Source organism: Halichoerus grypus, chromosome 13 (assembly GCF_964656455.1).
Source record: "Halichoerus grypus chromosome 13, mHalGry1.hap1.1, whole genome shotgun sequence".
NCBI classification, from domain to species: Eukaryota; Metazoa; Chordata; class Mammalia; order Carnivora; family Phocidae; genus Halichoerus; species Halichoerus grypus.
Window position 1 is genome coordinate 8,281,478 of NC_135724.1, and position 15,376 is coordinate 8,296,853.

The 15,376-nt window shown below is 35.6% G+C and overlaps 1 protein-coding gene across 1 annotated transcript in view; it reads right to left on the bottom strand.

Annotated features, from left to right (window-relative positions):
• Nucleotides 1-15,376, bottom strand: part of DOK6 (docking protein 6) — a 379,051-nt gene that overhangs the window by 339,109 nt on the left and 24,566 nt on the right. The gene's annotated exons all lie outside the window — the stretch shown is intronic.

Below are 15,376 nucleotides of genomic sequence, written 5' to 3' on the forward strand. Positions count from 1 at the left end.
GGAAGAAGCAGTTTAGATAACAAAATATTGACAAAAGTCTATAGTAAATATTACTTTCAAACAAAAGATGTAATTACAATGATTACAGTTTAAGCTTTATTTGGTGTCAATAGGATGCTAAGCACTATCCTGCTGATACAGACACAGAAGCATGGAATCTAAATAAGAGAGAGTACACAACTGATATTAAAACACACACACACACACACACACACACACACACACACACACACACCCCAAGCCAGTGAAAGGCAATTTACTTGTAGCACATGGAACTGCAAAGTGCTCTGTGGACTTCTTATCCAGACTCTTATTCAGGGATAAGTTAGTTAAATGTTTCAGTTATTTTGATGACAAAACTTTAGTGTTTCAATCACAGAAAACAATCCTAAGGGGCAGAGGGATCAGGAGTGGCTAACAGTAAGCAGCCATACCAAAATCCGGCTGTCCCATTTCCAAATGCCAAGTGCTGTAATCTCGAGAGGAGAGGGAGAGCCAGCCAGAGTGGGCATGGCCACAAGGATTCCATAATATTTAGCCATAGACTAACTTCCAAGAATCAGGATAAAAAGAAATCACTGATGAAGGTAATGAAAAACAGGCAGAGCTGCCAGTCATCCCTCCTGGCTCAGAGAATTTAAAAGGCAGGACAATTCTTAATGGCTTGAGTTACTTGGGCATAAAGTTGAAATAATTGCTCAAGCTCCCAAGAGAAACCACCTTTCCAATGCTTAAATGCTATTAATCTGGATTTGTTGAATTGTGCACAGATTTGAGGGTTTTGTAATCTTCTAGGAGAAGGATTAATCAGTTAATACCCTACGAGAATGCTCTATAAAAACATTTTTTAAAGCCAAAGCAATCACTGAAGCTTCTAATAAAAATAAAGACCAAAAAATCGAGCACGAATAGGACAGGGTCTTTCTATGTGTTGAATAAATATACCTTTAAATACCCATGACATTTAGAATTTTTAATACCAAAATGGAAAGAAGCAATAATGTAATAAAAATATTCATGGAAAGCTGATGTCTGAGGATACATTTTGTAAATACTTTTAACCATCATAGCGCAAGGGGAGATTTGAGGACACACACACACACACAAATATGCACAACAGTCTATAAAGAAGACCAATAACTAGCATTTTATTTACAGATAGTGAGTGAGTGACCTCTATCTGCCAGGATTTGTGCTGGATCTTGAAAACACATGGTTAAAAAATGTACATGATACTTGCTTTCACAAACCTTACGGTTAGGGAAATACTAACAAATATACAATTAATTTAATAATTAATATAATATGTACTATGATCTACTATAACACGTAGTATAATGTAATACCAGTGATATGGGAGTAAACGGGAGACACGACAGGTCTCAGAATGCCAAGGAAGATGATCTAGAAGAAGAGGTATCTTACCTACATGAAAAATGATTAGCAGATAAAACATGACTAGCAGCTAACCAGACAAGAGAAGGAGAAGGTGCAGAGAAAAGTTTTCTAGATGGAATGAAGAGCATGTATAGGCATCTAGAGATGACGAAGAGCAAGCAACAAGCCACTGGGAAACAATTAGTTCATTGTGGCTGGAACTGAACTCTGTGGGAGGTAAATCAGAAAAGACCATATAGGCCAGAGTAAGGATTAAGGTTTTTGAACTGTTCCTAAAGGATTTGAGGGAGAAGGCAGACCTGTGTTTAACAGAATGACTTAGTCTGCCAGATGGAAGATGGTCAGAGAGGACTACAGGAGATAATGATGAATTGCTTGGTCATTTCTACCTCAAATTCTTAGGACATACATACACTTGCACAGACAAATGTGAAACCCTTTGAAAAATCGCTTATAGGACTACAACTGGAGGGGTATATGAGATCAAAAATGTTTTTTAATTTTGTTTTTAAAAGATGTTTATGGCTGTGGGAATATAAATGAGGACAGAGATTATTTATTTATTTGTATTTTTTTGAGAGGGAGGCCAAGCAAAAGGAGAGAGAGTATCTTAAGCCAACTCCCCACTAAGCGTGGAGCCTGATGCGGGGCTCAATCTCAGGACCCTGAGATCATGACCTGAGCTGAAATCAAGAGTCAGAGGCTTAACCAACTGGGCCACTCAGGCATCCTGAGGACAGAGATGATTTAAAGATTGGAGAGGAAAACAATTGTGAGAAAGCATAACAATGGATTAAATAGGATCCCCAAGAGTGGATATTATTCAGAGAAAAGCTGGAAAGGATTTAGATCAAAGTAGGGATATGTGTTCTACCATAATCAAATGGAATGCATAAAGAGGTATTTCGATACCATAATCAAATGGAATGCGTGAAGAGGTATTTCGATACCGTAATCAAATGGAATGCGTAAAGAGGTATTTCGATACCGTAATCAAATGGAATGCGTAAAGAGGTATTTCGATACCAGTATCAGGCATTTATAAGGATGCTGAGAAGCCCCTGTTAGATGTTCTCAAGGTGGAGTGGGAGGTGAGGTTATTTGCTTTGAGTGATGAGAAAGATAGTAGGTGAGAAGACAAAGGACATAAAAGACTGAAAATGAGAGAAACCAAACTAGTAAAATATAAAAGTAATTCTGGAGGCATTTCTGGGTTAGAGGAGCTTGAAGAAGTTTCCAATAAAATATTTATAAATTCGTGGTGTGTGTGTGAGAGAGAGAGAAACAGAGAGAGAGGAAGAGAGTGAGACGGAGAGAGAAGTATGTTTATTCATTAAAGCCAAGAAAGTGCTTGCACCTGCAATACACCACCACTATTACTAGTAATAAGAGTAATAATGACAGCAAAGTTTTGAGGAAGGCACTTTGGGAAGTGTAAGTCAATTTAAGACTTTTCCTTGCTTTCCTCAAACATAATATCATTTCTTTTTGTGCATGTGCATACACACACACACACACACACACACACACACACACACACACACACACACATAAGGCAAGTTAAAAGAACCAGATAATGAAGCAGAAAGTGTTGCTGCTCTGGGAATTCAAAAGTGAGCATGGTCTGGCTTGACATGAGACTTCAAGACAGACAGAAGTGGGCTTTTAAAACAATTTTTATGAAATGCAGAAAGAAATAAAATAATAAATTCACAAAAATGTCAGTTAATATAAATTTCTCATACCAATGAGTCTGCCAGATACCTGTGTTTGCTACAATTTTTTCACTGCCCATGAAAAGGTATAAATGACTTCATATTTAATTACTGTTTCAAAATATGTATTATGTATATGGAAACAATATATTTATGTACACATATATTGACTATGCCCATCCACTACTTTATATAAAGCATACATGTATATTTAGGTATACATACATAAACTTATTGGTATCTTTCTTAATGGTGCTTATATATATAATATATACATCTATTATGTCAAGATATTTGTTATATTAATATGTTATTTATATATTAGTATTACCACTTATAACTCCTTGTTACTGCATCATATCAGGATATGATTGTATCATTTCACCCATTGTTGGTGATATTTTTACCATTTAAATTGTGAATATCTGCTTTCCTGTTTTCATCCAATGATTGATGATGCCTGAGTGATTCAATTATTACTTTAGTGATTGTAAAAGAATACTTTTTTTTCTATCACTCATTTTGCATTTTTATTGGCCATTCTTTGGTAAAAATGAGTTTTCTCCCCTCCCCAACAACCCTTATATTTTGTGCCAGGAAGTAAGAAGTGCTTCAGAGCTAATGGGGAATTGTCAAGAGGACACACAGAAAGTAGTTGAAAGAAGCTCTCACTGGCCACACTAGCAGCAATATAAACATCGAAATGGATAATAAGAGAAATTTATTATAAATTATATTTTTAAAGAGTCCAGAAGTGATATTGAAGAAATAAGCAACATTCATTTCCAACCACAAATAACATACTAATAGGAAACCAGCTTCTTTATTCAGTGACTTTTACCCAAAGATACATCAAAATCGTGTTACATTCTTTAGTAAAAATTGCCTGAAGTGTATATCTTCATATCAATTATATATATTTCAGCCAAGTATCAGAGGTAACGAGTATCTTGCTTTCATATTTCTCATTAAGATTTTTTTTCTGAATGTGAGTTATGAAGTATCATTCATTATGCTCAATGACAGGAAAGTTCTAGCCCCAGTGGCAGAAGCTTAGTCATGGAGAATATAAATACAGAAACAAGACAGCACCTGTGCAAGAATCCTCATCAAAAGCAGTAAATAGAATGGTTCTGAGCATAGGTTCCGGAGACAAGTCTGACTGGGCTTTAACCTTGTTTTAGAATTTTCTAGTCCTTGGGCGCCTGGGTGGCTCAGTTGGTTAAGCGACTGCCTTCGGCTCAGGTCATGATCCTGGAGTCCCGGGATCGAGTCCCGCATCGGGCTCCCTGCTCGGCGGGGGGTCTGCTTCTCCCTCTGACCCTCCCCCCTCTCATGTGCTCTCTCTCTCTCATTCTCTCTGTCTCAAATAAATAAATAAAATCTTTAAAAAAAAAAAGAATTTTCTAGTCCTTAACCAGATGCCTGACTCTCCTCAAATGTTAAGAAGAGGTATTAAATTATTTATAAGGTAAAATGCCAAGAACAATGACACACATTCAATATTCAGTAAAAGTTGACCATTAATTATTATTGGTGTTATAAACTCGATAACATGAGGACTGACTAAGAGGGCAAGAAGAAACTTGGAGAGGAGATATAAAATAAGAAAAAGTGCACATCATTCAGAAAAACTGATGAGCCCTAGAGAGTATAAAGGCAAATTTTAGTTGTTACTGAAGTTTCACTTATTGAGTTTGGAATTTAATAAATTAAATGGTACTTTAGTAAAAGAATTTAGTTTTGAAATGTATTCTTGAATAAAAACAATGCTTAAGTATCATTTTTTTTAAAAAAAGCATGTTTGAGATGGTCGATATGGTTCATGGCTGTAATGCTTGAGTGACAAATGTTTATTTTTACATATAGAAATCTTGTGTCTCCTCTATTTCAAACAAATTTGAAGTCCTGAATCCCTCCTTTAAATTCTGGTTTTTAATCTGGGTATGCTATAATGGGTGGAAATCTCTTTAGAGAATTGGCATTTCAAACTAGTTGTTCATTCTTTTAGGGAAAAAAAAAGATTAATGTTGTCATTATTTTCATGGATTTTAAAAAGATAAATGAGTTCAAATTGCCCATAATTTAGCTTTTTGAATATAAATGACAAGTCATTTGCCAATACAGCTGCAGGTAATTTTACTGAAAGAGAAGGATTGCCAATATTTTACATTTTATGCTGTGGCATTTACCCCCAAAATGTTCTATTCTTCTCATCTGCTATCAATTAAAATCTCAAGTCTCAATGGATGCTATTTCACATCCCTACATAAAAACAAATTGCCATGTCAAATATCTCCCAACATAGAGTTGTGATTCCACACAGTTCTAATGCATATTTTACACACACCAAAAAAAAAAAAAAGAGAAAGCACCTGGAAAAGAACCCACTGAGATATTTCACAGTATGATTTTTTCATATATAAAAATAATATATGCATATATAAATATGTAATATATAGGAATACATATTTATATTAAAATAGTTTAAGATATGTTCACTTTATATATTAAAACACACACACAATTATTTTACAGGCCCTTAATGTAGCAAAGGTTTTCTGCTGACTTAAGGGAGAAAGTAGATCAAGTGACTTTTGATCCAGGAAGCATGGAGTTCAAGGATCTACTGGAATCCAGTGAAGCATTACAATTATTGTTAGAAGCATACGTACTAGTTTCCCCAACATTGTTTTTAGGGACCATCCTTTCTCTGTTGTGTATTCCTTACATCACTGTTGAAGATGAACTGACCACATATGTGTGGATTTACTTCTGTGCTCTCTATTCTGTTCCATTTGGTCAATATGTCAGTTTCTATGCTGGTACCATGTTGTTTTGATTACTGCAACCTCATAACATATTTTGAAATCAGAACATGTTATGCCTCTAGCTTTGTTCTTTCTCAGGATTGATTTGGCTATTTGTGGTCTTTCTGGTTCCACATGAATTGCAGAACTGCTTTTTTTTTTTTTCTATTTCTGTAAAAAATGTCTTTGGGATTTTGATAGGGATTGCAATGAATCTGTAGATTGCTTGGGGTAGTATGGGCATTTTAACAAACCATGAACATGGGATGTCTGTATATTTATATGTATTTCTGTAAACTAGCAATGAATAATCTAAAAATGAAATTAAGAAAACAATTCCACTTAGGGGCACCTGGGTGGCTCAGTTGGTTAAGTGGTTGACTCTTGGTTTTGGTTCAGCTCATGATCTCAGGGTTGTGAGATGGAGCTCTGTGTTGGGCTCCACACTCAGTGCAGAGTCTGCTTAAGATTCTCTCTCCCTCTCCCCTCCGCTCTTTCTCTAAAATAAATAAATAAATCTTAAAAAAAGAAAACAATTCCATTTATGATAGCATAAAAAATGTAATACTTAATAATAAATGTAACCAAGGAAGTGCAAGACTTGTACACTGAAACTACAATAAATCACAAAAATAAAGAACCTAAATAAATGAAAATGTTCATCATTCAGAAGACATAATAGTGTTAAAACGGCAATATCCCACCCCTGCAAGTGATCTACATAACCAATGCAATTCCAATCAAAATCCCATTGGCCTCTTACAAACATTCATATGATTCAAAATTCATATGGAATTATAATTAACCTCAAATAGCCAAAGAAGAAAAAAGCTGAAGGATTCACTTCCCAATTTTAAAACTTAATAGAAAGCTACAATAATCTTAACAGTGCAATGCTGTCATAAGAATAGATAGACATGTGGATCAATAAAATAGAACAAAGAGGGGCACCTGGGTGGCTCAGTTGGTTAAGTGTCTGCCTTCGGCTCAGGTCATGATCTCAGGGTCCTGGGATCAAGCCCCACATCGGGCTCCCTGCTCAGCAAAAACCCTGCTTCTCCCTCTGCCTCTCTGTCTGCTTGTGCTCTCTCTCTCAAATAAATAAATAAAATCTTAAAAAAAAAAATAGAACAAAGAGCCTAGAAATAAACCCATACATCTGTGGCCACCTCATGTTCAACAAGGGTGCCAAGACCATTCAATGAAGAAAAAATAGTTTCTTCAATAAATGGTGCTGTGACAACTGGAAATCCACATCAAAAAAAGTGAAGTTCACACCACATGACGAAATTAACTTAAGATGAATCAAAGACCTAAATGTAAGAGTTAAAACTATACAACTATTAGAAGAAAACATACAGGTAAATCTACATAACATTGGATTTGGCAATGGGTTTTTGGATATGACAGTGAAAGCACAAGCAACAAAAGAAAAAATAGATAAAATTGGATTTCATTAGAATTAAATTATTTGTGCATCAAAGCATATTACCAAGAAAGTGGAAAGACAACTTACAGAATACAGGAAAACACTGAAAGTCATATAAATGACAAGGGTCTAGTGTTCAGAATATATAAAAAAACTTCACAAGTCAACAACAACAACAAAAATAAACAACTAACTCTCCCCCAATGGGCAAAGGACGTAAGTAGGCATTTTTCCAAAGATATACAAATGGCCAACATGCCCATGAAATGATGTTCAGCATATTAGTCATCAGAGAAATGAAATCAAAACCACTTGAGATACCACCCATTAAGATGGCCGCCATCATCATCATCATCATCATCATCACACAGAAAATATCAAGTGTTGTGAGGGTATGGATAAAGTGAAATCTTTTCACATTGCTGGTGGAATGTAAAATGGAGCAGCCACTGTGGAAAACAGTTTGGAGTTTCCTCCAGGTGTGAAACAGAAAATTACCATGTGAGACAATGATTCCACCCATACATACATATTCAAAAGAATTTTAAAAGGTATCATTGGGGCCCCTAGGTGGTTCAGTCAATTGAGCATCCAACTCTTGGTTTCGCTCAGGTCATGACCTCTGGGTCACGGGATACAGCCCCATGTTGGGCTCTGTGCTGGGCATGGAGTCTGCTTGAGATTCTCTCCCTCTCCCTCTACCTCTGCCCCTCCCCTGGCTCATGCACTTACTCTCTCTCTCTAAAATAAATGTATCTTTTTGAAAAAAGGTATCATTAAAAACTTACAGAAGAATGTTCATAGAAGTATGATTCACTAGCACCAAAAGGTGAAATAAACCAAATGCCCATCAGCTGATAAATGGGAAAACAAGATGTGGCATAATTATACATGAAATATTATTCAGCCAGAAATAAAATACCAATACATGCTCAAACATAGACAAATCTCAAGAACATTATGCTAGGTGAAAGGTCTAGACACAAAGGTCATATATTATATAATTCCATTTATAAATCCAGAATAGTTAAGCCATAGAGACAGAAAGCAAATTCGTGATTGCCAGGGGCTAGGGGAGTGTTCAATGGGTAGTGCTGAGTATGGGATAGGGTTTTCCTTGGGATGATAAAAATGTCTTTGAACTAGATAAATATGATGGTTGCATAACACTGTGAATATACTAAATTCCACTGAATGATACACTTTAAATGGTTAGTTTTATACTACATGGATTTTGTCTCAATAATATATATAATACATATATAGTATGTAATAATTTTTTTTTCAGAAAAAAAGCAGCAATATGGCATACAGCACTCAGGAGGAGATAGTGATAAAGATGACAAATTCTTCCCTCTGAGATTTTAAAACCTCAGAGAAACAATTATGAAATAGGCATAGCTCATGTGTGGTTGGGTAGTTAGAAAATGCATTCTTAGAAAATGACCACAAATTGAATTAACTCCATGTGGTGTCCTTTCTGCATAGCTGCTAAGGTAATGAGGTCCTGGCATCACATATTCACAACTGTTCTGTGGTTCTCTTCAAATATCCAGCCATCATGATACATCTCCAATGATCATTTATTGAGCAGCAGTAATGAGTACCATGCTCTCCAAAACATCAAAGTTCTGTAACAATTCCAAATTGCCTACTGAACTTGATTCTCCATTAGCTCAGCCATTTCCTTAAAGTCACCTAAAGCCATCTTAAAATTTACATTTTTAATATGCTGCTTGACATCCTTCTTTGGTTGCTTTGTAAGTAGAGAGATTATATATGTGTATATATATATATATATATTAATATAAATATAAGTATTATAAAATCTGTGTCTATGTGCATATGTATGCATATGTATATGTGTGTGTTCATTATGTATACGTGTGTGTGTGTGTGTGTGCGCATGCATGTGTATGTGGGGAAAGAAAGAGAGAAAGCGGGAGGAACTAAACCATTTAGATGTAGCATAGTAAAGCAAGATTACATGTAGAATACATTAAGCACAAACATAGGATGTACACAGGAGCACACAGACATGACCTCTACCCTGGACTTGGGATCACCACCTCTAGAGGAGGTGATATCTGAGATTTTTAAACTGGTAAAATGCAGTACTAAGAATGCTGAGGGTCTATGTCTAGAGAGAAATATCAGCAACTCCTTGAAGCAAGAGAGAGTCCAGAGTGTGGCGGGAGCAAATAGTACAAGGGATAGAAAGTGGCATAGTAAAATGCTGGAGAATATAGCAAGGAACAGATTCTCAATGGTCCTGAAGTCACACTAAGGAGTTTAGACCATCTCCAACACAGTCAAGTCAGATAATAGAATTTGAAAACAAATGGAACAAATATGGCCCTCCGTTAGTTACTCTCTTGCACGATGCAAAAAGCAGATATGGATTCAGATTTCTCCAGCTTAACCTCTGTCTTAACCAGCCATGACCGAAGAGTGGGGTCCCTGTTACCTATAATCATATAATATGTACACTTTCATAGGACTTGCATCATTTTTCTAAATGATTTAACTGATTTAATCATCCCCCAATACCATTTTACTGAGGAGAAAGTGGAGAACAAGGAAGAGATACATTTCCCCAGGCTGCAATGCACATAATTGTTGGCTCTGGGTTTCTGCCTGAGACAGTCATGCTCTAGAATCCATACAATTAACCACTAAGCTGTGGTATTTTCCCAAGATCTCTTAGGACTTCTGTCTCTAGTTGTCTGCTAAGAAAGTAGCTATGCATTCAGCAGTAGTCAAATTTCATGTTCAGACACTAAAATCTTCCTATAAATATAGAGATCTTCTAAAATCAACATGTGAGAATTATGTTCAGAACACTACAGCTCCAATATGAATATGGTTTTTGACTTTATAAAATTAATTCAGGCCCTGAATCTACTGATGCATTTATTGTGAGGTAGACTACCCTATATGTATCCTTTTTATACCAAATGAAAGTCACCTTCATTATTTTTAGATACAATGAGTGTGAAGCAACATTCACCCCCCCCCATTTATTTGTGTATCAATTCAGCGAGTATTTATGAGTACTTGCTATGGGTCAGCCTTGTGCTATGAGAATGTAGTGAGAAAAAATGGAAGTGGTCCCTGACCTCATGCAACTCACAGTTAGTGGGAAAGAAAAACACTAATATAATAATCACACAGATACGTAATTTGAAATTGTGATATTTGTTATGAGGGGAAAATACAAGTGGCTTCAAGACAATAATCAGCATGTAGAAAGTATCAAGCAGATATTAAACTTCTATTGCTAAAGAATAACTTTCGAAGTATATTAAGAATTCTTAAAGGTACTTAAAAATAAAAAGCATATAAAAGATAATTTCAAATAATTTTGTTAATATTCATAAGATGAGCAAATTTATCCTATTTTAAGAAAGAGAGTAAAACAAGTCAAAAATAACATTAAAAGTGACATTTTTAAAAAATACAACACAAGGCAGAAGAAAGGCTAATTATGCAGGGTTCGTACACAATTTAGGATTATCCAAAACTTCAGGATTCTTATTTTGTTCTCTTACTCCATCTCAGCATATCCCAGGGTAACCATATTTTAATCCCCAGCTTAAATGTTATCTTTTTTCACGTTCTGCATGGAGCACTGGGTGTTATACGCAAACAATGAATCATGGAACACTACATAAAAAACTAATGATGTAATGTATGGTGATTAACATAACATAATAATAAAAAAAAGAAAAAAAATGAAGTATATAAAAAAAAATGTTATCTTTTTTCTAAAGTATTTTTCTGAACTCTGCCCTCCTTCCAGCCAGGACAATTTGTTCTTTTCTCTCAATATCCAAAATATTTTATTGTGTCTTTCTTAAGGCACTCAAAACATTCCATGTTGCATTATGCATATTGGTATTTTACTTCTACCTGGGCCATCTCTTTCTATCACAGAACACCTGCAGGGCTTTTCACATGCAACAGCTGTTGAATGACCAATTATTCTGTGCATCCCTTGGCTGTTGATATTTCTATTATAAAAAAAGAATAATAGATTTGTATCTACACTTATTACTACATTGTCCAACGCATGTTCTGCTGGGCCAAAGAATATACTTCTCTGATTCAGAAATAACTTGTAAATTTAAGTTATCTATGCTAGCCATGTTTGCATGAGTCATTACGGGTAGATGTGGTGTAGCTTTGAAAATTTTTTTGTATAAGAAACAAAGTTCAAACAATTTATACTACACTATAAAGCCATAGACATTATGTACAAAGATGTCCATTATGTACAAAGATGTCCTATTACATTTATTTTTTTCTTGTATTCCAATGTCTTCAAGTTGCAAAAATGTTTCAAAAAGCAGGAAAGAATTGAGATCCTGAAAGGGAAGTACTTACCATGAAATAGAAAGATGGACAGAAAAGGAACAATGTAATTATTGAATTTCAAAAGTTAGACACTCTTATAAGAGAATCTTTGTCATCCTTTTATACTATTTTTGACAGTAACACAGTATTATAATAACTAGAGTGAAATATTACTGTAATTTCATCTGTTATTGATATAAAGGTGCTTTTTTTGTTGGCTATTAGGACTGATTTAATACAAATTAAAAATACACACAAAATATACCAGGAATAAGGAAATACAGAGAATTAATTTGAAAAGTTTTATTTTAGTATTTTTCTGTCTTCTATTGTAATATCAAAGCTTAAAGTAGTCAACTAATTTTTTAATTAGCCTATTGAGAATTCAATAGCATGATTTGAAATACTTCAAGAAACTGCTGAATTTCACTACCCATTCACTCAGTACATGTATTCAATTTTTAATTAGACAATGTACAATTTTCTTCTCTTCAAGGACTGCAACCTTACATAAAGTCCATCTTTTTTGTTTTATGTTCAATGTTTTTAAGAGTCAAGGCAAACAAAATATATTTTTTCTTTATTTTTTTAAAGATTTATTTATTTGAGAGAACCAGAGCACGAGCCAGGGCAGCGGCAGAAGGAGAGAGAGAATCCCAACCAGACTCCCCACTGAATGCAGAGCCCCACTTGGGGCTCCATCTCATGACCCTGAGATCATGACTGAGCCAAAAGTAAGAGTCTGACACTTAACCAACAGCCACCAGGCACCCCAAAATATATATTTTTAGTAAGAGTGGAAATCCAAGAAGAAAAAGCCATTTGTGAAAAAAAGTTAGATAATCGAAAGACCAAAATTCTCCACAGAAATGATCAGTGCTGAAAGACAGTGGACACAATCTCTACAAGGGTCTCAGTGAAGACTGTAACCCAAGAAATATATTCAAGGTCAAGTTATCTTTCAAGTGTAAGAGTACCAGGCAGATATTCATAGGTATACCATAAGTCAGAAAACATGTCATAACTTTTCTTTTTTTTTTTTTTAAAGATGTATTTATTTATTTGAGAGAGAGAGACAGCAGGAAGAGGGGGAGAGGGAGAGGGAGAGAATCTCAAGCAGATTCCCTGCCCGCGGGGAGCCCATCAACAGGCTCCATCTCACAACCCTAAGATATGACCTAAGCCGAAATCAAGAATTTGGTGCTTAGCCCATTGAGCCACCCAGGCACCCCATGTCGTGACTATTCTTAATATCTTCCTGAAAACAACTATTTAATAATGAAAGCTAGCTAATCCAGATATGTATCAAAATAAAGCACTCAAGAACAGAGCGGCTACGGTGGTGAATACTACACATATTTAAATACAGAACTAAGGTTTCAAAAGGTGTAAGAACTGTAAGTCTAAGATAGAATGTAAATATTAAAAACCCGAAGAAGTTAGAGTACTATGCAAAAATTAGGAAGAAGACGAGGAGAATTATAAGTGTGCTAACTTCATTAATTTTCAGAGCAGAGAAAAAAAAATATGATCTTAAATAGTATCTCTATGTATCTAAAGAAAAGCACATATAAAAACAGTTAAGAGTAAATATACCTCAGGGGGATAAAACTGAAGAAGAGAGGAAAATACTCATTTAAAAATTTATCTATAGAGCTTTCCTTGTACGCAAATGACATGTATTCTTTGAAAATAAAAAAAAAATGATAGACGGAAATATTGTAGGAGAAAAATAAGCAAATAAAAAATTTTATTTTTATTGATTTTTTAAAAGATTTTATTTATTTATTTGAGAGAGTGAGAGAGAGAGATCATGAGCAGGAGGAAGCGTGGAAGGAGAAGCAGACTCCCTGCTGAGCAGGGAGCCTGACGTGGGACTCAAACCCATGCAGGACTTGATCCCAGGACCCTGGGATCATGACCTGAGCTGAAGGCAGACGCTTAACCAACTGAACCACCCAGGCGCCCCGCAAATAAAATATTTTAAATACATTCATTAAAGTGCAAAGATAATACTTAATGCTCTTCTGCAACTTGAACTTCTGACCATTCATCATTAATCCAGATATAAGCCCCACAGTGAAAGATCCACGTCTTCAAGGAATTATTTCTCACTCCATGTCCACAATCTATTAGAAACACTCTTTTCTATGCCCACAAGCATGGAACATATCTCTTATTATTATTATTATTATGAGCACTACAAGATCCCACAAAAATTATTAGTTTACTAGACCATCTCCACCAGTTCAATGTGATCTCCTTAATGGAAGGGCCCGTGTCTTGTCTATCTCCGAGAGAGTGCAGATAAATAAATATTTGATAAATGAATGATTGCATGGACTTAAGGATCACTGGCTACCAAGGAGAGAGACAAGCTGAGGCCAGGGACTGGCTGATGCAGGGTGGGGATTTGCAACAGCTCTCGGGGGCAATCCTAGTATCAGAGCCCACTGGGATCCGCTTCTCCCTCTACCAGCCCTACTTTCTTCACCGCTTGCCACGTGGTTCTCCCAAGAGCAGCCCCAGGAAACCTCCCACACTACTTGAGAGGTATATGCGATCTCCCTTCATTTTACCTGAGCCTCACCACTGTCACAAGGGGAAGAATTCTGTTTTTCCCACGAGGAGTTCAAAGCGCAGTGTCTGATAGTTTGCCAGAGATCACACAGGCTATTACCTCACACGCTTATGCGCAGAAAAGAAGTTCAAAAGTCAGTACAAAACATGTAAAAGGCACAATGAAAAGTGAGACTGACTCTCCCCAGTGGAAAAACCATGTGCAAACCGAAAACGTGGCTAGATTGGAGGCTATAAAACTAGTGCACACAGTATTCTGCTGACATCGGTCATGCTTTGGCAAAACTTCACAGTATATAGGAAACCTGAGGTGAGAAAGTACATAGGAATATATGTGACAAAATCCCAAATGTGAAATTCCTGCAGTTCTTTCCATCTCTGTGTTCTTTCTAGTTATTTTAATGTCACACAAGCAACTATATATTTAACTAGTTCCTGAAAAGAAACACTCCACATTTCTTTCCAAACTTGCTCTATCCAGGTCTTTAAAAAGGAAAGAATATCTGGTTTTCTTCTCTCCCATGGATAGAGTATACAGACAGCAAATCCTCAAAAACTGTGAGCACACTTAGCGTTGCTCAGTCCTACTCCCAGAGTACGAACCCAGCATGGGAACTCTTCCCAGTAAATGTGACTCACTGCATTACATTTGCAAGTACAACGTGAGACTTACACGTATATGAGATTTATCTCTTTCTGGGGTAATTTTTTGGCTGCTATTTTGGTTAAAATATATTTTTATTACATTATAATTAAGTTACAAAATTTGATGCATTTTTTAAAAAGTTGCTCACTTAAAAGACATCCCTAACTTTCCCTGACATTTCTATTACAGTGTGATGTTCTTGCAAAATATCTGAGTGAAAGCTCAGATGTCAAACCTATTATGTTCTTGCCACTCAATCACACAATAAAATATTTAAAAATACCTTACTGAATCAAAAAAAAATCAAGGTGGCAAATTGAAACCTGCTTTCTAAGAGTATTTTACTACCTGTCCGTCAAGCAGAAGCTGTATTCAATTAGCATTAGTAAAACTAGTGCTAGCAAATCTCCTAGAAACTCTGGATGCATTCTATTTCAATTTA